At 45.3% G+C, this 24,142-nt stretch overlaps 1 pseudogene; it reads left to right on the plus strand.

Annotated features, from left to right (window-relative positions):
- The first annotated feature begins 761 nt into the window (after positions 1-761).
- LOC135521941 (ETS domain-containing transcription factor ERF-like) overlaps positions 762-24,142 on the plus strand; it is a 72,802-nt pseudogene continuing 49,421 nt past the window's right edge.

Here is a 24,142-nt window from a genome sequence, read left to right on the forward strand (position 1 = left end):
ACACACACACACACGCACACACACACGATGACCCTTTACTGTACTGTTCTTAAGAGCAGCTGGGGTTGTACATAGGGCTCATGAGACACACTTCACCTGCCATGTATGATACCACCTCTCTCACATGCACTTGTTGACAATGGGACAGTTCTGCATCAGTGCCACAGACTAGTGCCTGAGTGACAAGACACCAGGTTGTATATTTGCAATACTTTCTCCTAGCTAGCTGATGACAAATATAGCGAGCTGGCGCCATGCATGCATAAGGTGATATATATTATATTTTGGATATGATCGTCTCTCGGTTTCAGAGGCAGCCCCACATGGTGTTCAATGGAAGGCCTACGCTTTCTAAAAGGTCTGAGACCGCAGGGAGCCAGGGACTATCCCATCACTGCCACCAAATGCAGAAGGGGGGTGTAGTAGACCATGTGAAATAGAGGGGGAAGTCTGTATAGGTTTGGTTAAGTTCCTGTTGCAATATGCTCAGAGTCTAGTGATATAATGCCTTGTGCATTTGTACAGTGGTTTAATAATCTGGCCACATCAATTGATCGAATTACCACGAAATGAAAAGAGATAATTAGAAGAAAGTACCTGCGATTGACGTAAAATAACGTGATGACGGCCTAGAATCGTAGGACGCGGATATGTCGTCACCACGGCAGCGTGGCTGTGGCGGTCTCTATGGCGACGCCGCAGCAGTGACGCCACCCTGGCTCGTGGTGAGTGGGTGTGACCCGCCCCTTAGAGCCCCCCCTCTCCCTGTCCGTGTGGGCGGCCGGGTGAGGAGAGAGCGAAACACGACACCCGAGAGAGGAACCAGGGGGAGGAGAAAGAGTAGCCACGGAGTACAGAATGTTAGTGAGTGGAGGAAGAAAGAAAGTCTAAAGAGAGGACGACTGCTATTCTACAGAACGGTTATTTTAGCGAACATGTCAAACAACGGGGAAGATGCGATTGAGATGGAGTAAACAACTCGACAGTTCGTGAAAGTATATGCAAACAAGGAAAGAAGGGTTTTCGGTTTGTGTGCTTGTCGGGACGGTTGACCGTGTTCCGCTGCACCTCGAACAGGACAAGGCGAAGTTGCCGTGGGACAAACAGCAGTGAGCTACATCAACTGACTGCGATTCGGGGAAAGTAACGTTACCCCGATCGCTACAGTTGAGGAAGGGGGTATTGGGAAAGAAAGTGGAAGCAAAGGGGCCCGTGAGTGGAGCAACAGTGGAAAGTTTAACGTTAGCCTGTTTCCCCCCCTCGTTGTTCCATTCCGAACCAAAGGAAGGGCTCAGAGGGAGACGACTTTTCCTTCCACAAACGCTACTGACTTGAGATCCACCAAGCTCGCTAGCTAACGTAAACTATCCTGCAACACTCAAAATGAAAACCCCCGGAGATTCGGGTAAGTTTGTGCAAAAACACAAGTCGATCACTTTTGTCCGGATGAACTTGATCATGAACTTGCAGGTTGTCTTCGCCAGTTGTTCGGTCTGTTGTCAATTATTAAGTGGTGAACAAAAGTCATACAGGTTGTTAAATACATTTAACTAGCTGGTTAGCTGGCTAACATTAGCCGTGCATTTGACAGCTGACGTGAGTTCATTGCATTGTAGCTATACAGTATTCAACACGTTCTCCAGTTATGTTTGATAAGTTGATACAACTAGACACAGTAAGTATAAACAACACTTTTGCATCAACTGAAGTTGATCCTTTCTTTGGAGTGTTGTTTATACTAACTGTGTCTCGTTTGCTGGAAATATGTGAATGTTGATTGATTGTCGACCTGTTGATGTAGCTGAAGTTGAGTTTCTTTAGTAGTGAGACATTCAAAATGGAAGCTTTTGCAAGCGGACATCCACTTTTAATACTCGAAAAGGAAATTAAACGATGGGTTGAGTTGTCGTTAATCATACGAACCAGACACTTTATGGATGATTAGACCTAGCTACCGGGGTTGTTTAAGAGTTTTGTCAAATTTGATGATTTCCAGGGTTTTGCTTGTTTGTCATCCTATGCATCCCGTCAAGTTTCTATTTATCCGCTGTTTGGTTGAATTGGCTTTTACATACGTGTCCACATTTAGCCACCTTCAGGATATATTTGATCAGAAACATCAAATGTAGTTTTATGTACGACCCTGTCATAATCGAATCTGATTAATTCGTGCTATGTTTGTATCGTGCTTCAATAAGTTCTGCAAAGTAACTGTGCACCGGACCCAGCCGTGGAATGTTGCGGAATCCATGTTGGGATTTTCCCTTCACCCGTTCGTAGAAAGTCTCTGGACAGGTTTTCGAAGCTTCTTAAATTGGTCAAATTCACCCTTAATTCACCGTTCAGATTAAGCTGTCATTCGCACAATACATAGATTTAGTTAGACCCGTGAAAATGCAAGTGAATATTTTTTTTGGTTTACTTTGTGAGGACGCCATGCTTGGTTGGTTATGAAGGCCGCGGAGCAAGAGAGACAGACGGGTGAACGTTTCAATGGAGAGGGACTGTCATTGTCGAAGGAGGCTATTTCGAATCCCCAAACGTTAGAATAAATCCTGCCGTTTCTGATATGCTTGCAGTTTACAGTAACGCTTTAGGCATATTTCTAGCAAATAAACGTTTAATCTCGCTTTCACTCTAATTATGATCAGTAATGTAGGCAGAAATGGCTGGGGCTGAGTAAAAGTGACTGGGCCGCTGACAAAACAGAGTTTGGAGTCTGACAGTAAACAAACAATGAAATACACAGCATCATAGGTGGCGCTTGAGTTTAATGTTTGGGGAAGCAGCTCAGCCCTAGTTAGAGGATCCGGTGGGAAAAAATGGCCTTTTATAAATACATTTCATACAATTTTACAACGCTTTACATGTCTGGAGACATTATCAGAATCTTTAATAGCCTACTACAAAAATGACAGGTTAGGCCTAGGCTACTCTGCTGACACTGACAAACTAAGATCAATAAAACCAACCTTCAATGTAACCATCTAATCTAGGCATACGAAAAGGGGAGACAAATTGTACAATATGACGTCCATCTACAATTGCGTAGGAAATTGTTGCCCTAAACTCTCCACTGGCACAGACTCGCCCAATGATAAAGACAGTGAAGATGCGCACTCACCAGAGATATGGTCGACGCTCTCCATTAGTGCCAAGATATTAGTCCTGGTGTATCCTACTAATGGGTATAATCTATACTACACTTCACACTTAAATCATTTGGAATATATGTGACTTTTGTGTTTAACCCGCAATTGAATTTTGAAATATTGCGACAGGCCTAGGGCTATAGATGCGTCTCACTGACAGCCACAATTCCACATCAGCTATTTCATATTTGCCAAATTGTGGACTTCTCAACTGTAGGCTATGCGCTTGTTATTTACCATGTAATGGTGATATAACCAATTAGGCTCGATCCCAGGAACTCCCTACTACACATTAAACATGTCTGAATATCAGGAGACTATAACCAACTAATCAAGTTAATTTAGTTAATTTAAAAATCTATATATTTTAGGCCAGCCTGATTATGGTTATGCTAGCACCCCCCACAAGTGAGACTGTAGCTCACAGATCACTGGCTGGGAAACCGTTTTATGGAAATCATCAAAGGTGCAGTGATCATTGCATTGTTCCATTTGTTTCTGTTTAACAACACATGCCGGCACTATAATGTATGAACTTGATTCCAGACCTATATACATTTGCCACACCACCATTCTATCTACACAATCCATCATGGCTTCCTGAATGGGCCGGGACGACCGCACCCTTCACTTCATTCACACCCACCAATCAACATAATTCCCATGTTAATGCCTCTGTCCAGTCCGCACCGACTCAATCACTGTACAAACGCTACCACTCAAACTGAAACAAATGAATGAGGATTGGCCATTACGGCATCGCATTGTTTTTACTCAGGAGCGTGAAGTGAACTGTACCTATACTCTGGCCCTGCGGCTTTCACACAGTGCCACGCCTGACTTCACGGTGTCTGTGTGAATGGCCCGTGTCTATCTGGTGCAGGTGGGTTTGTACTGTACGGCATCGGAAGAGGAAGTGGTCAGAGTTTGTACATCTCTGCTGTGTGTTAGATTAGTATCATTTCACTATCAGCGGCACACTTTCATATTCAAAGTGACTGATAATCATGTCATCCCAGACTGGTTTATCTTAGATGTTGTGTTGGTCTATAGTCAAGTAGTATGAGAAAAATCTCCTGTCTAATTAGTGAAGAAGTTTTGCATGTTTTGTTTTTGTACTTGTTTAAAAAAAACATTTATTTCACCTTTATTTAACCAGGTAGGCTAGTTGAGAACAAGTTCTCATTTACAACTGAGACCTGCCCAAGATCAAGCAAAGCAGTGCGACACAAACAACAACACAGAGTTACACATGGAATAAACAAACATACAGTCAATAATACAATAGAAAAATCTTTATACAGTGTGTGCAAATGAGGTGAGATAAGTGAGGTAAGGCAGTGAATAGGCCATAGTGGCGAAATAATTACAATTTAGAAATTAAACACTGGAGTAATAAATGTGCAGAAGATGAATGTGCAAGTAGACTGGGGTGCCAATGAGCAAAAAAATAAATAACAGTATGGGGATGAGGTAGTTGGATGGGCTATTTACAGATGAGCTATGTACAGGTGCACTGATCTGTGAGCTGCTCTGACAGCTGGTGCTTAAAGCTAGTGAGGGAGATATGAGTGTTGTTTTGAGATGTAACGTGATATTGGCCTAATGTGACAAAAGATCAGAGATGGCTGGGTGGTATGATCAACTCAAGCTAATCATAAATGTGCTCTGTATCAAGCATGCAACACATGTGGCTGCAGTCAATGTGTCAGCTGGTTTGTAGTCTGACGCCTATCAAAGGTGATCAACCGTGAACGATGACACTGTAAAAAGATGCCATGATTATATGGGGATTCCAAATAGGTCAAACAGTGACCATCAAGCTCGCTAGTTAAGTCAGCTCATTCCTGAAATTCTGGCATAAGTTTGTTTCTGCTCTCTCTTGCATGTAGTGAAGCACATAACTAACCAACTTCCCCCATACATACAGCATCAGGAAGCTCAGTCACATTTAATGCCAACTCTGCATATTTTTTTTATTTCACAACAACAAAGGCTATGCCTGACATCACAGGGACTTGAGATGAAGCAGGCCTCTCTTATTTTATGGGGGTGTTCTCTCCCAAGAATAATGTGGTTCTTTTGTTTTGTGTACAACACAACAGTGATGCCTGTTCTATAGTGGCTCTGTGTCTTAAATAGAGCCATGCCTGTTCTGTAGTGGCTCTGTGTCTTATATAGAGCCATGCTTGTTCTGTAGTGGCTCTGTGGCTTATATAGAGCCATGCTTGTTCTGTAGTGGCTCTGTGTCTTATATAGAGCCATGCTTGTTCTGTAGTGGCTCTGTGGCTTATATAGAGCCATGCTTGTTCTGTAGTGGCTCTGTGGCTTATATAGAGCCATGCTTGTTCTGTAGTGGCTCTGTGGCTTATATAGAGCCATGCTTGTTCTGTAGTGTCTCTGTGGCTTATATAGAGCCATGCTTGTTCTGTAGTGGCTCTGTGGCTTATATAGAGCCATGCCTGTTCTGTAGTGGCTCTGTGGCTTATATAGAGCCATGCTTGTTCTGTAGTGGCTCTGTGGCTTATATAGAGCCGTGCCTGTTCTGTAGTGGCTCTGTGGCTTATATAGAGCCATGCTTGTTCTGTAGTGGCTCTGTGGCTTATATAGAGCAGTGCTTGTTCTGTAGTGGCTCTGTGGCTTATATAGAGCAGTGCTTGTTCTGTAGTGGCTCTGTGTCTTTTATATAGAGCAGTGCTTGTTCTGTAGTGGCTCTGTGGCTTATATAGAGCCATGCTTGTTCTGTAGTGGCTCTGTGGCTTATATAGAGCAGTGCTTGTTCTGTAGTGGCTCTGTGGCTTATAGAGCAGTGCTTGTTCTGTAGTGGCTCTGTGGCTTATAGAGCCATGCTTGTTCTGTAGTGGCTCTGTGTCTTATATAGAGCAGTGCTTGTTCTGTAGTGGCTCTGTGGCTTATATAGAGCAGTGCTTGTTCTGTAGTGGCTCTGTGGCTTATATAGAGCCATGCTTGTTCTGTAGTGGCTCTGTGGCTTATATAGAGCCATGCTTGTTCTGTAGTGGCTCTGTGGCTTATATAGAGCCATGCCTGTTCTGTAGTGGCTCTGTGGCTTATATAGAGCCATGCTTGTTCTGTAGTGGTTCTGTGGCTTATATAGAGCCATGCCTGTTCTGTAGTGGCTCTGTGGCTTATATAGAGCCCCATCGCTTCTGTTCTCCTTTCTAACCTCTACCCCTTCCCTTCCTGCTCTCCTCTCTAACCTCTACCCCTTCCCTTTCTGCCACACTCCATACACCCCTAACCCAGAGAAACAGCCCTGAGGAGGGGGGCTGATGACATCACCACGTCCCACCAGAAGTGGCCCTTTTACTAGAGTGTGTGTTTGGTTGTATGTCGGAGAATGTGTGTGTACCCAAGACTAGAGTGTGTATGTATTGGATGTGTGTATACCAGAGCGAGTGTGTTTGAGCTGTGTCATGTACACGTGTATAAAGTGCTGTTGTTGGGTTGGGGCTTGCGTTCACTTGAAAGTGTGTCGGCCTTGTGTGTTGTGTGTCCGTGCTTGTGCAAGTCCCACTCCTTCGCTCTCTTAACCGTGTTGACAAACACAGTTGAGCTTTAACCAAGGCATTATCTAACCACAAATCTGCCCTAATAATAGAGACTTTAAATAGGCACATTATTATGAGGCTTTAATCCCAGCAGGCCTTTATCTCTCACTAACTCTCCAGTTCTCCTGTTGCTGTGCTCTGTAGGCCTGCTTTTAACCCTTAACAAACGCCTCTCCACTCATTACAATCTATGTACATTGCCAGAATGCGAATGTTATAAATAGGATATAGCAATATTGGATAGCAATCTAATAGTTTGTAGATAGAGATGATTTGTTCTGTAAGCTTCTTTATTTATGGATCCGTCTCTCTGTTCTATCAGACAGGACACTCTGCCTGGTCGCTATGTGTCTAATGTTACCAGACACTAACCTGTTGATGCTGTGATTTTCCATCCTGAGTAATAAGGAATTACTATTTTATTCAGGCCTGAAAATCAGGAACTCTATCATGAATATAGCGTAACTGTTTTATCTTTATAATGGAAATGGACAAATAGTCTATTTCCTGATTTTTAATGAGTGCCAATCACTTGTATCCTCCTAACAATTGATGATAGTGTTTCAATTGATGATAGTGTTTGGTAAATTGATTTAGCACGAATTATATTATCTGAGAGGTTACATTAGGTCAACTGATCTGAAATCAGGCTTTGTTCTTGGTTAGCTATTAAGACTAGAAAGAATAGAACCAACATGACACAGGAAGACATGTCCTGGACCTGTTGATAAGGCACCGTATCACCAGCCTGGGGTTCGGAATGAGATCAAGGGTGGTGATAATGATTAGGTACCAGTAATATGACTTCTCCCTCAACCCCTCTCTCTCTCTGGTTCCTTCTCCCTCAACCCCTCTCTGTCTCTCTCTGGTTCCTTCTCCCTCAACCCCTCTCTGTCTCTCTCCGGTTCCTTCTCCCTCAACCCCTCTCCGTCTCTCTCCGGTTCCTTCTCCCTCAACCCCTCTCCGTCTCTTTCTGGTTCCTTCTCCCTCAACCCCTCTGTCTCTCTCCGGTTCCTTCTCCCTCAACCCCTCTCTCTCTCTCCGGTTCCTTCTCCCTCAACCCCTCTCTGTCTCTCTCTGGTTCCTTCTCCCTCAACCCCTCTCTGTCTCTCTCCGGTTCCTTCTCCCTCAACCCCTCTCTGTCTCTCTCTGGTTCCTTCTCCCTCAACCCCTCTCTGTCTCTCTCTGGTTCCTTCTCCCTCAACCCCTCTGTCTCTCTCTGGTTCCTTCTCCCTCAACCCCTCTGTCTCTCTCTGGTTCCTTCTCCCTCAACCCCTCTGTCTCTCTCTGGTTCCTTCTCCCTCAACCCCTCTGTCTCTCTCTGGTTCCTTCTCCCTCAACCCCTCTGTCTCTCTCTGGTTCCTTCTCCCTCAACCCCTCTGTCTCTCTCTGGTTCCTTCTCCCTCAACCCCTCTGTCTCTCTCTGGTTCCTTCTCCCTCAACCCCTCTGTCTCTCTCTGGTTCCTTCTCCCTCAACCCCTCTCCGTCTCTCTCGGGTTCCTTCTCCCTCAACCCCTTTCTGTCTCTCTCTGGTTCCTTCTCCCTCAACCCCTCTCTGTCTCTCTCCGGTTCCTTCTCCCTCAACCCCTCTGTCTCTCTCCGGTTCCTTCTCCCTCAACCCCTCTCTGTCTCTCTCTGGTTCCTTCTCCCTCAACCCCTCTGTCTCTCTCTGGTTCCTTCTCCCTCAACCCCTCTGTCTCTCTCTGGTTCCTTCTCCCTCAACCCCTCTGTCTCTCTCTGGTTCCTTCTCCCTCAACCCCTCTGTCTCTCTCTGGTTCCTTCTCCCTCAACCCCTCTGTCTCTCTGGTTCCTTCTCCCTCAACCCCTCTCTGTCTCTCTCCGGTTCCTTCTCCCTCAACCCCTCTGTCTCTCTCCGGTTCCTTCTCCCTCAACCCCTCTGTCTCTCTCCGGTTCCTTCTCTTCTCCCCCATCTCTGGTCTGGTGTGTGTGGCTGGTGAGATCCCTGTCTCTTGAGTGGTTATTGTGTGTGCATGCGTTGTCTGTGTGTGTGTGTGTGTTTGTGTGTAAATGGGGATATTGTGTGTGGGGTTAGTGGAACCTCTTATTGTACTCAGAATGAAGCGGCGCAGCTCAGGGGTTGGAGGCTGCTTGAAAAGAGGAGAGACTGCCCCTCGCTCTGCCCCTCGCTCTGTCATCGTGTCCGAATACCTGTACTTGCGTTCTAAATAATAGATATTTTGGGCATGCGAAAAAAGTTTTGACAATATCGAAATCTTATTTTTGGCCAGTTGGCAGTACCTGCACCAAAACGCCAGTGTCATTCTTCATCGCTTGTTCTCAGACTTCTTTTTAAAGATTGAGCCAATTTATTTTTAGCACTTTTATTTCCATGATTGATCAAAACTTGTTTTCTCATGGCTCTCTCTGTGCGTCTGGAGCAGACATATGGTGAGCAGTATGTTTGGAACATTGAATTGCAATAAAATCACAGTTTCGAATTGCAATATATATAGAATCGTGAAAATCGGAACAAATATCATATCGGTACCTACATTTTGTGATAATATCGTATCGTGAGGTCCCTGGCAATTCTCAACCCTACTCTGCCCTTGACTGGCCCTCAAAGCTTTACCCTGGACCACTTGATGGTGTGTGGTCGACTCTCACGGTCCATTTCCCACATTCCTGCTTTAGAAAGTTAATAGTTGCCGTCTGCTGCATTTCACACTGGAGGAAAACCGTCTCTCACATAGATACACTCTGTCTGTCTGTCTGTCTCTATCTCACACACAGACAGACAGGCTATCATCTTAGGTAATGTTCCTGTCTGGTTCAGTGGAACTAAGCAGGGTGTGGCAAGCTGCACTGTTACTCAGCTTTGCAATATAATATCGCTATATTACAGAGCCAACATGTTACAAAGGTGTGGTGACTATGTATTATATATGAGACACAGAAAGTGTGTGAGAGAGTTTATTCATCTGACAGAGAAGACGTGTGTCGTTCTGCCCCTGAACAGGCAGTTAACCCACCGTTCCCAGGCCGTCATTCAAAATAACATCTGTTCTTAACTGACTTGCCTCGTTAAATAAAGGTCAAATTAAAATAAAATAAAAAATTGTTAGTGTGTATCGCTGCTCCTTTCTCCTCACAGCACGGGCTTTGCCACTGAAACTGATCTGAGCTTGACGACACACACACACACACACACACACACACACACACACACACACACACACACACACACACACACACACACACACACACACACACACACACACACACCTGCGGAGATCAAGTAACCGTGATCCCTGGCGCACCATCAGCTCCTCTAAATACCTCTGCTGCTCCATCCAGCCTCACATCACACATTTCACCACCCACAACCCTGCATAGACCTGGGTTAACTCCGACCCAGCCGGAACCACCCCACACACACTCACACACCTAATCCTAACCTGTGGTGGTGTTTGGTTCCATTTATAGCACGGTGTAACTCACACTGCTAATCTACCAGATTAACCCTGTGGTTCTGGTCACTTTGAGGGTATCACACTGTATGGCCTCATGTGGACTGATCCTTACTGTAAGAACCCATGTGGACGGATCCTTACTGTAAGAACCCATGTGGACTGATCCTTACTGTAAGAACCCATGTGGACTGATCCTTACTGTGAGAACCCATGTGGACTGATCCTTACTGTAAGAACCCATGTGGACTGATCCTTACCGTAAGGCCTCGTGTGGACTGATCCTTACTGTAAGAACCCATGTGGACGGATCCTTACTGTAAGAACCCATGTGGACTGATCCTTACTGTAAGAACCCATGTGGACGGATCCTTACTGTAAGAACCCATGTGGACGGATCCTTACTGTAAGAACCCATGTGGACTGATCCTTACTGTAAGAACCCATGTGGACTGATCCTTACTGTAAGAACCCATGTGGACTGATCCTTACTGTAAGAACCCATGTGGACTGATCCTTACTGTAAGAACCCATGTGGACTGATCCTTACTGTAAGAACCCATTCTGACTGATCCTTACTGTAAGAACCCATTCTGACTGATCCTTACTGTGAGAACCCATGTGGACTGATCCTTACTGTGAGAACCCATGTGGACTGATCCTTACTGTGAGAACCCATGTGGACTGATCCTTACTGTGAGAACCCATGTGGACTGATCCTTACTGTAAGAACCCATGTGGACTGATCCTTACTGTAAGAACCCATGTGGACTGATCCTTACTGTAAGAACCCATGTGGACTGATCCTTACTGTAAGAACCCATGTGGACTGATCCTTACTGTAAGAACCCATGTGGACTGATCCTTACTGTAAGAACCCATTCTGACTGATCCTTACTGTAAGAACCCATGTGGACTGATCCTTACTGTGAGAACCCATGTGGACTGATCCTTACTGTGAGAACCCATGTGGACTGATCCTTACTGTAAGAACCCATGTGGACTGATCCTTACTGTAAGAACCCATGTGGACTGATCCTTACTGTAAGAACCCATGTGGACTGATCCTTACTGTAAGAACCCATGTGGACTGATCCTTACTGTAAGAACCCATGTGGACTGATCCTTACTGTAAGAACCCATTCTGACTGATCCTTACTGTGAGAACCCATGTGGACTGATCCTTACTGTGAGAACCCATGTGGACTGATCCTTACTGTGAGAACCCATTCTGACTGATCCTTACTGTAAGAACCCATGTGGACTGATCCTTACTGTGAGAACCCATTCTGACTGATCCTTACTGTGAAAACCCATGTGGACTGATCCTTACTGTGAGAACCCATTCTGACTGATCCTTACTGTGAGAACCCATTCTGACTGATCCTTACTGTGAGAACCCATGTGGACTGATCCTTACTGTAAGAACCCATGTGGACTGATCCTTACTGTGAGAACCCATGTGGACTGATCCTTACTGTGAGAACCCATGTGGACTGATCCTTACTGTAAGAACCCATGTGGACTGATCCTTACTGTAAGAACCCATGTGGACTGATCCTTACTGTAAGAACCCATGTGGACTGATCCTTACTGTAAGAACCCATGTGGACTGATCCTTACTGTAAGAACCCATGTGGACTGATCCTTACTGTAAGAACCCATGTGGACTGATCCTTACTGTAAGAACCCATGTGGACTGATCCTTACTGTGAGAACCCATTCTGACTGATCCTTACTGTGAGAACCCATGTGGACTGATCCTTACTGTAAGAACCCATGTGGACTGATCCTTACTGTGAGAACCCATTCTGACTGATCCTTACTGTGAGAACCCATTCGGACTGATCCTTACTGTAAGAACCCATTCGGACTGATCCTTACTGTAAGAACCCATGTGGACTGATCCTTACTGTAAGAACCCATTCTGACTGATCTTTACTGTAAGAACCCATTCTGACTGATCTTTACTGTAAGAACCCATTCTGACTGATCCTTACTGTAAGAACCCATTCGGACTGATCCTTACTGTAAGACCCCATGTGGACTGATCCTTACTGTAAGACCCCATGTGGACTGATCCTTACTGTGAGAACCCAGTCTGACTGATCCTTACTGTAAGACCCCATGTGGACTGATCCTTACTGTAAGACCCCATGTGGACTGATCCTTACTGTAAGACCCCATGTGGACTGATCCTTACTGTAAGAACCCATGTGGACTGATCCTTACTGTGAGAACCCAGTCTGACTGATCCTTACTGTGAGAACCCATTCTGACTGATCCTTACTGTGAGAACCCATGTGGACTGATCCTTACTATAGGAACCCATTCTGACTGATCCTTACTGTGAGCACCCAGTCGGACTGATCCTTACTGTGAGAACCCATGTGGACTGATCCTTACTGTGAGAACCCATTCTGACTGATCCTTACTGTAAGACCCCATGAGGACTGATCCTTACTGTAAGAACCCATGTGGACTGATCCTTACTGTAAGAACCCATTCTGACTGATCCTTACTGTAAGACCCCATGTGGACTGATCCTTACTGTAAGAACCCATTCTGACTGATCCTTACTGTGAGAACCCAGTCTGACTGATCCTTACTGTGAGAACCCATTCTGACTGATCCTTACTGTGAGAACCCATGTGGACTGATCCTTACTATAAGAACCCATTCTGACTGATCCTTACTGTGAGCACCCAGTCGGACTGATCCTTACTGTGAGAACCCATGTGGACTGATCCTTACTGTGAGACCCCATGTGGACTGATCCTTACTGTAAGAACCCATTCTGACTGATCCTTACTGTGAGAACCCAGTCTGACTGATCCTTACTGTAAGAACCCATTCTGACTGATCCTTACTGTGAGAACCCATGTGGACTGATCCTTACTGTGAGCACCCAGTCGGACTGATCCTTACTATGAGAACCCATGTGGACTGATCCTTACTGTGAGAACCCATTCTGACTGATCCTTACTGTAAGACCCCATGAGGACTGATCCTTACTGTAAGAACCCATGTGGACTGATCCTTACTGTAAGACCCCATGTGGACTGATCCTTACTGTGAGAACCCATGTGGACTGATCCTTACTGTAAGAACCCATTCTGACTGATCCTTACTGTAAGACCCCATGTGGACTGATCCTTACTGTGAGAACCCATTCTGACTGATCCTTACTGTAAGAACCCATGTGGACTGATCCTTACTGTAAGAACCCATTCTGACTGATCCTTACTGTAAGAACCCATTCTGACTGATCCTTACTGTAAGACCCCATGTGGACTGATCCTTACTGTAAGACCCCATGTGGACTGATCCTTACTGTGAGAACCCATGTGGACTGATCCTTACTGTAAGAACCCATTCTGACTGATCCTTACTGTAAGACCCCATGTGGACTGATCCTTACTGTGAGAACCCATTCTGACTGATCCTTACTGTGAGAACCCATGTGGACTGATCCTTACTATAAGTACCCATTCTGACTGATCCTTACTGTGAGAACCCAGTCGGACTGATCCTTACTGTGAGAACCCATTCGGACTGATCCTTACTGTGAGAACCCAGTCTGACTGACCCTTACTGTGAGAACCCATTCTGACTGACCCTTACTGTGAGAACCCATTCTGACTGATCCTTACTGTGAGAACCCATTCTGACTGACCCTTACTGTGAGAACCCATGTGGACTGATCCTTACTGTAAGAACCCATGTGGACTGATCCTTACTGTGAGAACCCATTCGGACTGATCCTTACTGTGAGAACCCATTCTGACTGACCCTTACTGTGAGAACCCATTCTGACTGACCCTTACTGTGAGAACCCATTCTGACTGATCCTTACTGTGAGAACCCATTCTGACTGACCCTTACTGTGAGAACCCATGTGGACTGATCCTTACTGTGAGAACCCATTCGGACTGATCCTTACTGTGAGAACCCATTCTGACTGACCCTTACTGTGAGAACCCATTCTGACTGATCCTTACTGTGAGAACCCATTCTGACTGACCCTTACTGTGAGAACCCATGTGGACTGATCCTTACTGTAAGAACCCATGTGGACTGATCCTTACTGTAAGAACCCATGTGGACTGATCCTTACTGTAAGAACCCATTCTGACTGATCCTTACTGTAAGACCCCATGTGGACTGATCCTTACTGTGAGAACCCATTCTGACTGATCCTTACTGTAAGACCCCATGTGGACTGATCCTTACTGTAAGAACCCATTCTGACTGATCCTTACTGTAAGACCCCATGTGGACTGATCCTTACTGTAAGAACCCATTCTGACTGATCCTTACTGTGAGAACCCAGTCTGACTGATCCTTACTGTAAGAACCCATTCTGACTGATCCTTACTGTGAGAACCCAGTCTGACTGATCCTTACTGTAAGAACCCATTCTGACTGATCCTTACTGTGAGCACCCAGTCGGACTGATCCTTACTGTAAGAACCCATTCTGACTGATCCTTACTGTGAGAACCCAGTCGGACTGATCCTTACTGTGAGAACCCATTCTGACTGATCCTTACTGTAAGAACCCATGTGGACTGATCCTTACTGTAAGAACCCATTCTGACTGATCCTTACTGTGAGAACCCAGTCTGACTGATCCTTACTGTAAGAACCCAGTCTGACTGATCCTTACTGTAAGACCCCATGTGGACTGATCCTTACTGTAAGAACCCATTCTGACTGATCCTTACTGTAAGACCCCATGTGGACTGATCCTTACTGTAAGAACCCATTCTGACTGATCCTTACTGTAAGAACCCATGTGGACTGATCCTTACTGTAAGAACCCATTCTGACTGATCCTTACTGTGAGAACCCAGTCTGACTGATCCTTACTGTAAGAACCCATTCTGACTGATCCTTACTGTGAGAACCCAGTCGGACTGATCCTTACTGTGAGAACCCATTCTGACTGATCCTTACTGTAAGAACCCATTCTGACTGATCCTTACTGTGAGAACCCAGTCTGACTGATCCTTACTGTAAGAACCCATTCTGACTGATCCTTACTGTGAGCACCCAGTCGGACTGATCCTTACTGTAAGAACCCATTCTGACTGATCCTTACTGTGAGAACCCAGTCGGACTGATCCTTACTGTGAGAACCCATTCTGACTGATCCTTACTGTAAGAACCCATGTGGACTGATCCTTACTGTAAGAACCCATTCTGACTGATCCTTACTGTGAGAACCCAGTCTGACTGATCCTTACTGTAAGAACCCAGTCTGACTGCTCCTTACTGTAAGACCCCATGTGGACTGATCCTTACTGTAAGAACCCATTCTGACTGATCCTTACTGTAAGACCCCATGTGGACTGATCCTTACTGTAAGAACCCATTCTGACTGATCCTTACTGTAAGACCCCATGTGGACTGATCCTTACTGTAAGAACCCATTCTGACTGATCCTTACTGTAAGAACCCATGTGGACTGATCCTTACTGTAAGAACCCATTCTGACTGATCCTTACTGTGAGAACCCAGTCTGACTGATCCTTACTGTAAGAACCCATTCTGACTGATCCTTACTGTGAGCACCCAGTCGGACTGATCCTTACTGTAAGAACCCAGTCTGACTGATCCTTACTGTAAGACCCCATGTGGACTGATCCTTACTGTAAGAACCCATTCTGACTGATCCTTACTGTAAGACCCCATGTGGACTGATCCTTACTGTAAGAACCCATTCTGACTGATCCTTACTGTAAGACCCCATGTGGACTGATCCTTACTGTAAGAACCCATTCTGACTGATCCTTACTCAGTCCCTCCAGAATTTCACACACTTTTTCATGATTTCTGCTGCCAAAAATACTTTACTTTGCGGCAGCTTTTCTGAAACTCTGCCATACATTTTGTGATGTTTTTTTCCATGTTGATTTCATATAAAGCAATAGTCATATGTGCTCAGTTTTAGAATGATTTTAAGCAGAATACAATAATACACAAACTATTAGAAACATCTAAAGTGCTCACTTCTGTTTATCTTACTGAACCAATATTTCTGCCATAATCCATTCACACATTAACTCACACACACCTCCCCTCTCCATCAGGGGCTTGCTATCAACACGAGATGCACCCCCCCCCCCAAATAGATTCAAAGCTGATCAATCACTTTCAATTTGAGGATCAATATTTCTTTCTAATCAGTTGACTGACTTTTTTTCTGAAAGGGTCGTAAGGGAGATAAAAAAAAAAACAGAACACGTCAAAATGGAGTTGTGGTTGATATGTACTGTTCCATTTCTAAATAATCCAGAAAGATTGTGCTTTCGTGATTCGTATTGCACTCGGTGCTTCGAGCTGCGCTCTCTATAGCCAGACTGGGGAGAGCAGTGTGGACCACGCTGCTAAAGCCAAGGTTAGCGGAGTAAAGGTTTGAGTAAAACACCACTCACCTTGATTCTTTCAGCGCTGCCACAGTCTTCCCTGCTACCACTTCAGTCCTGGTGATCTGCCCGCTGCTGTGGGAACTGTTCTGACATTCTCATATGCTTTGCTGATTCCAAGTGACTGTTGATTGTCGACTTTCTCTAGTTTTCAAAAACATTTGGAAATTGTTTCGCACGGTCGTTAGCTGTTACTTTTGTTGGCAAATGAGATTGATTTCTGTTCGTTGTATTGCCTGTCAGCCATCAACAAATCACCCATCATCTCGCACGTGAATACGCTGACAGGCCAGGGGGGGGAAACTGTTGATGTGTGGTTGGATTAGGCCATTTTCCACGGTAACAGTGTAGTAATTGGTCAAAATTCCGAACCCACTTGTGATCGGACCCTTTTATGTGATAAAAGTGCAGGAATTGGTCTAAATTGTGAGCTCTCGCATAATATGCGCTGATTTGTTGATTTTGCATTGAATTATGCGATCGCGGAATCCTGGAGGACTGATCCTGTTAAGATGCCATTTAGCTGTTGTGCAGAAATCATGACCTAGTCTGAGTGAACTGTTGGAGAATGAGGTAGGTGTGTGTGTGTGAGACTTTGTGCTACAGAAATGAACTGTGGAAAGTGAGGTGCCTTTTGAGGATGTCCCCCTCCTCACCAGGCTTACACTGGGCTGCTAACCCCTAATATGACACTCACCTTCTATCTCAAAGCCTGGCTGTAGAGTGGGAGGAGGACTGGAATACTTCAGGCTATTTTTATCTGGGAATCTGTCTCTCTGCTTTGGTAAGGGAGAAGGAAAGGACAGATATCTAATTCTAGAGGATGGGAAGTCACAAAAAGACTACTGTGCCATTTGCACCTCTTTGATACTGTGTGTGATAGGCTGTTGAGTATTCAAATGTTGTCTGCTGCCACCTAAATCTCTCTCTGTCTGTCTCTCTGTCTGTCTCTCTGTCTGTCTCTCTGTCTGTCTCTCTGTCTGTCTCTCTGTCTGTCTCTCTGTCTGTCTCTCTGTCTGTCTCTCTGTCTGTCTCTCTGTCTGTCTCTCTGTCTGTCTCTCTGTCTGTCTCTCTGTCTGTCTCTCTGTCTGTCTCTCTGTATGTCTCTCTGTATGTCTCTCTGTCTCTCTCTCTGTCTCTCTCTCTGTCTGTCTCTCTGTCTGTCTGTCTCTCTGTCTGCCTGTCTCTCGCTCTCTGTCTCTCGCTCTCTGTCTCTCGCTCTCTGTCTCTCGCTCTCTGTCACTCTCTCTGTCTCCTTTGTCTCTCTCTTGCTCTCTCTCTTGCTCTCTCTCTGTCTCCTTTGTCTCTCTCTCGCTCTCTCTGTCTCTGTCTCTCGCTCACTCTCTGTCTGTCTGTCTGTCTCCTTTGTCTGTCTGTCTGTCTCCTTTGTCTGTCTGTCTGTCTTCTCTGTCTCTCTCTCCACCCCTCCCTTCCCTCCACCGCCCTCTTCTCCACGAGATCACATTTGAAGAGTTTTGCTTTTCAACCTCTACCTCTGCACTCTTTCTTTCTTTCCCCGCTGTCGGTCTTTTGTGTTTTCTCCTCCCTCTCTCCTTGTGTAGACCTGTCCCATCCTCTATGTACCTGTCCCGTCCTCTATGTACCTGTCCCGTCCTCTATGTACCTGTCCCGTCCTCTATTTACCTGTCCCGTCCTCTATTTACCTGTCCCGTCCTCTATTTACCTGTCCCATCCTCTATGTACCTGTCCTTTCCTCTATGTACCTGTCCTTTCCTCTATGTACCTGTCCTTTCCTCTATGTACCTGTCCTTTCCTCTATGTACCTGTCCCATCCTCTATGTACCTGTCCCATCCTCTATGTACCTGCCCCATCCTCTATGTACTTGTCCCATCCTCTATGCACCTGTCCCATCCTCTATGTATCTGTCCCATCCTCTATGCACCTGTCCCATCCTCTATGTATCTGTCCCATCCTCTATGTATCTGTCCCATCCTCTATGCACCTGTCCCATCCTCTATGCACCTGTCCTATCCTCTATGTACCTGTGTCATTGTTCATTTTGAACTTTGAGACAATTTATCTCAAGTAAGCATGTGGTTTCCCTCAGAAATGTGTGTGTGTGTTGCTTAGGGGAACCTGTGTGTGTGAGTCACTAATACTGGCCAAGCAGTGTATTTGAGATATGTGTGTATTACTAGGTAGGGCCTTTAGTATGAAAGCCCTGTGAAAATTGTGTGTGAGAGAGGGCACGTTTCACACACAATGGTGTGTGTGTGTGTCTTGAGGAGGGTGTGTTGTCCCAAAGGAAAGTTCAGCTCAGTGTGCACTCACAAAACAACCCATTAATGAAGGGATCAAACAAGCCACATGTAGAGAATGATAATCTACTGTAGTCAGCATTAAACCAGCTTGCATTCTTTCAGTCTTAATGTGTGTGAAATGAACACCTGTCTGTCTGTTTAAATATCACCATGCTATCAGTAGTCTAGATTAGAGGTCAACTGATTATGTTTTTTCAACTCCGATACCGATTGGAGGACCAAAAAAAGCAGATACTAATCAATCAGACAATTTTTTATTTATTTGTAATAATGACAATTACAACAATGCTGATTGAACACTTATTTTAACTTAATATAATACATCAATACAAATCAATTTAGCCTCAAATAAATAATGAAACATGTTCAATTTGGTTTAAATAATGCAAAAGAAAGTGTTGGAGAAGAAAGTAAAAGTGCAATATGTGCCATGTAAAAAAAGCTAACGTTTATGTTCCTTGCTCAGAACATGAGAACATATGAAAGTTGGTGGTTCCTTTTAACATGAGTCTTCAATGTTCCAAGGTAAGAGGTTTTAGGTTGTAGTTAATATAGTATTTATAGGACTATTTCTCTCTATACCATTTGTATTTCATATACCTTTGACTATTGGATGCTCTTATAGGCACTATAGTATTGCCAGTGTAACAGTATAGCTTCCGTTCCTCTCCTCACCCCTACCTGGGCTCAAACCAGGAACACATCGATAACAGCCACCCTTGAAGCAGTGTTACCCATCTCTCACGGTTGAAGTGTACTTATGATAAAAAAATTACAGACCTCTACATGCTTTGTAAGTAGGAAACACTGCCGATTTTGCAGGTTATCTAATACTTGTTCTCCCCACTGTACTTCTGTGTATTGATTTTAAGGAAGGCATTGGTGTTTATGGTTAGGAACAGTCGTCCAACAATTGTGCTTTTTTCGCAAATGTGCTTTTGTTAAATCATCCCCCAGCATTGCATCGATTATATGCAACACAGGACACGCTAGATAACTACACATGGTTGATGATATTACTAGTTTAACTAGTGATGTATGATTGATCGATTGTTTTTTTATTAGATAAGTTTAATGCTAGCTAGCAACTTACCTTGGCTTCTACTGCATTTGGGTAACAGGCTCGTGGAGTGCAGTGCAGTGGAGTGGAGTGCAATGAGAGGCAGGTGGTTCGCGCGTTGGACTAGTTAGCTGAAAGGTTGCAAGATTGAATCCCGGAGCTGACGAGGTACAAATCTGTCGTTCTCCCCCTGAACAAGGCAGTTAACCCACCGTTCCAAGGCTGTCATTGAAAATAAGAATGTGTTCTTAACTGACTTTCCTAGTTAAATAAAGATTAAATAAAGGTGTTAAAAAAAAAAGAAATCTGCCAAATCGGTGTCCAAAAATACCCATTTCCGATTGTTATGAAAACTTGAAATTAGGCCCTCATTAATCGGCCATTCCGATTAAACGGTCGACCTCTAGTCTAGATTGCGTGTGTGTGTGTTTTAAGTGGAAAGAGGACTGGTTGATCTAATTTGCTCCCTGTTGCTGGCCTAAGCACTGTCCTTTGTACACCAGAATCACACACACACAGTGAATCCCTGTTTTTTGTCTGAAATCATAGCTCCTTAGCTAGCATGTTATTTTTGATGAAAACATACTCATGGCTGCTCTGGCCTTGGTCTGTTCTATCGATTAAAGTAATGGATAGAATCGTGTATATGTCTGTGTGTGTGTTTCAGTGAGTGCATGGGGTCGTTGGTGTGTGTGAAGGTCTCTGAGGAGTGAAACCTTTTAAAACATAGATTAACTGGCCCCTCCATCCTCTCCTCCCCCTCTCTGTCACCCATCCCATGGTAGAATACCCCAGTGGCAGATCCTCTTCCATTAACTAACCCCCCCCCCCCCCTCGATCTGCCCCTCTTTTTCACTGCAACTCTCCCGGTCCCCGTCTCACTCACTCTCACTCGATCTCTAGCTCACTCCTCCATTCCCTTCAACTGGCTTGTGTCAGAGGGAGCAGTGCAGACCTGCTGTTGTGCTTGTGTTGCTGTAAGGACACAGGTGCTGAATTACTGTGTGGTGAGCAGCACTGTGTGGTGAGCAGCACTGTGTAGAGAAACAACCTGTAGCTTACTGGTGTCTGTCTGTCTGATCTGTATCATCTCAGATTAGGGGCGCCACACCATGCAGGACACACACACGCGCACTCATCCTGGATTGGTCGTCTCGTACAGGTTTTCATGGGTAGCTCTTTTCAGTCCATTATTCTATTTTTACTTGGTCATCTTCCTGAAATGTTTATATGCAGTCATTTCTCTGAACTCTGTTTACGTCTCCTCACAGGTGTGTGTGTTGGACTGAGAGGGATTGAATAATGCATAGATCATTGGAAAGGTATTTATAGGAAAGCAGAGTGATTTAAAGTTTAATGGCAGGCCTTACCATCAGTGCTGTACAGCATCATACACACTCTCTGTCTCTCTGTAAGCTGTCCAGCCTGTCATATTGTGTCTTTTCTCTCTGTCAGATGAACAGCCTCTAGCACTGTTAGCCATGTAAAGCCATTGATATTTGATAGTTGTGATGTGCTGATCTCAACCATTTACTGGGCTGCTGAGGTCTGATCAGTGGAAGCTAGACTGGAACTAGAATGCTGAAAGAAGGTTCCGGTCGACGCAATGCCTAATACAGCTTCGTACTGCTTCACACAGCTTCGTACTGCTTCACACAGCTTCCCACAGCTTCCCACAGCTTCATACTGCTTCGTACTGCTTCGTACTGCTTCCCACAGCTTCCCACAGCTTCATACTGCTTCGTACTGCTTCGTACTGCTTCACACAGCTTCCCACAGCTTCCCACAGCTTCATACTGCTTCGTACAGCCTCATAGAGCCAAATGTTCAAAGCTGATTTGAAATATATTGTGGTCTGCCCAATAAACCAGAGCAGTGTGTTTGGGTTTTATCTTGTGTTTAGGTGTGTCCCAAAAGGAATAGCAGCGACCCAATAGGTCCTGACCTGTTGTTGGGAAACACTCATCTGTTTCTCCATCCCTTTCTCCATGTTTTCTTCCCTGACAGTGTTCACCCCATCACTCCAGCCTTCCGTACAGCTCTTCTTTTTCTCATGACCTTCCTTCCCCTCTCTCCATCTCTCCCTCATGTTTACATTATTCCACTACCTTCCTTTCCCCTCTCTCCATCTCTCCCTCATGTTTACATTGCCCCACTACCTTCCTTCCCCTCTCTCCCTCATGTTTACATTGCCCCACTACCTTCCTTTCCCCTCTCTCCATCTCTCCCTCATGTTTACATTGCCCCACTACCTTCCTACCCCTCTCTCCATCTCTCCCTCATGTTTACATTGCCCCACTACCTTCCTTTCCCCTCTCTCCATCTCTCCCTCATGTTTACATTGCCCCACTACCTTCCTACCCCTCTCTCCATCTCTCCCTCATGTTTACATTGCCCCACTTCCTTCCTTCCACTCTCTCCCTCATGTTTACATTGCCCCACTACCTTCCTTCCCCTCTCTCCCTCATGTTTACATTGTCCCACTACCTTCCTTTCCCCTCTCTCATCTCTCCCTCATGTTTACATTGTCCCACTACCTTCCTTCCCCTCTCTCCCTCATGTTTACATTGTCCCACTACCTTCCTTTCCCCTCTCTCATCTCTCCCTCATGTTTACATTGTCCCACTACCTTCCTTCCCCTCTCTCCCTCATGTTTACATTGTCCCACTACCTTCCTTCCCCTCTCTCCCTCATGTTTACATTGTCCCACTACCTTCCTTTCCCCTCTCTCATCTCTCCCTCATGTTTACATTGTCCCACTACCTTCCTTTCCCTCTCTCCCTCATGTTTACATTGTCCCACTACCTTCCTTCCCTCTCTCCCTCATGTTTACATTGTCCCACTACCTTCCTTTCCCCTCTCTCATCTCTCCCTCATGTTTACATTGTCCCACTACCTTCCTTCCCCTCTCTCCCTCATGTTTACATTGTCCCACTACCTTCATTTCCCCTCTCTTCATCTCTCCCTCATGTTTACATTGCCCCACTACCTTCCTTCCCTCTCTCCCTCATGTTTACATTGCCCCACTACCTTCCTTCCACTCTCTCCCTCATGTTTACATTGCCCCACTACCTTCCTTCCCCTCTCTCCCTCATGTTTACATTGCCCCACTATCTTCCTTCCCACTCTCTCCATCTCTCCCTCATGTTTACATTGCCCCACTACCTTCCTTCCCACTCTCTCCATCTCTCCCTCATGTTTACATTGCCCCACTACCTTCCTTCCCCTCTCTCCCTCATGTTTACATTGTCCCACTACCTTCCTTTCCCCTCTCTCATCTCTCCCTCATGTTTACATTGTCCCACTACCTTCCTTCCCCTCTCTCCCTCATGTTTACATTGTCCCACTACCTTCATTTCCCCTCTCTTCATCTCTCCCTCATGTTTACATTGCCCCACTACCTTCCTTCCCTCTCTCCCTCATGTTTACATTGCCCCACTACCTTCCTTCCACTCTCTCCCTCATGTTTACATTGCCCCACTACCTTCCTTCCCCTCTCTCCCTCATGTTTACATTGCCCCACTATCTTCCTTCCCACTCTCTCCATCTCTCCCTCATGTTTACATTGCCCCACTACCTTCCTTCCCACTCTCTCCATCTCTCCCTCATGTTTACATTGCCCCACTACCTTCCTTCCACTCTCTCCCTCATGTTTACATTGTCCCACTACCTTCCTACCCCACTCTCCATCTCTCCCTCATGTTTACATTGTCCCACTACCTTCCTACCCCTCTCTCCATCTCTCCCTCATGTTTACATTGTCCCACTACCTTCCTACCCCTCTCTCCATCTCTCCCTCATGTTTACATTGTCCCACTACCTTCCTACCCCTCTCTTCATCTCTCCCTCATGTTTACATTGCCCCACTACCTTCCTACCCCTCTCTTCATCTCTCCCTCATGTTTACATTGCCCCACTACCTTCCTACCCCTCTCTTCATCTCTCCCTCATGTTTACATTGCCCCACTACCTTCCTACCCCTCTCTTCATCTCTCCCTCATGTTTACATTGCCCCACTACCTTCCTACCCCTCTCTTCATCTCTCCCTCATGTTTACATTGCCCCACTACCTTCCTACCCCTCTCTTCATCTCTCCCTCATGTTTACATTGCCCCACTACCTTCCTACCCCTCTCTTCATCTTTCCCTCATGTTTACATTGCCCCACTACCTTCCTTACCCCTCTCTTCATCTCTCCCTCATGTTTACATTGCCCCA

This window comes from Oncorhynchus masou, chromosome 30 (genome assembly GCF_036934945.1).
Source record: "Oncorhynchus masou masou isolate Uvic2021 chromosome 30, UVic_Omas_1.1, whole genome shotgun sequence".
Lineage (NCBI taxonomy): Eukaryota > Metazoa > Chordata > Actinopteri > Salmoniformes > Salmonidae > Oncorhynchus > Oncorhynchus masou.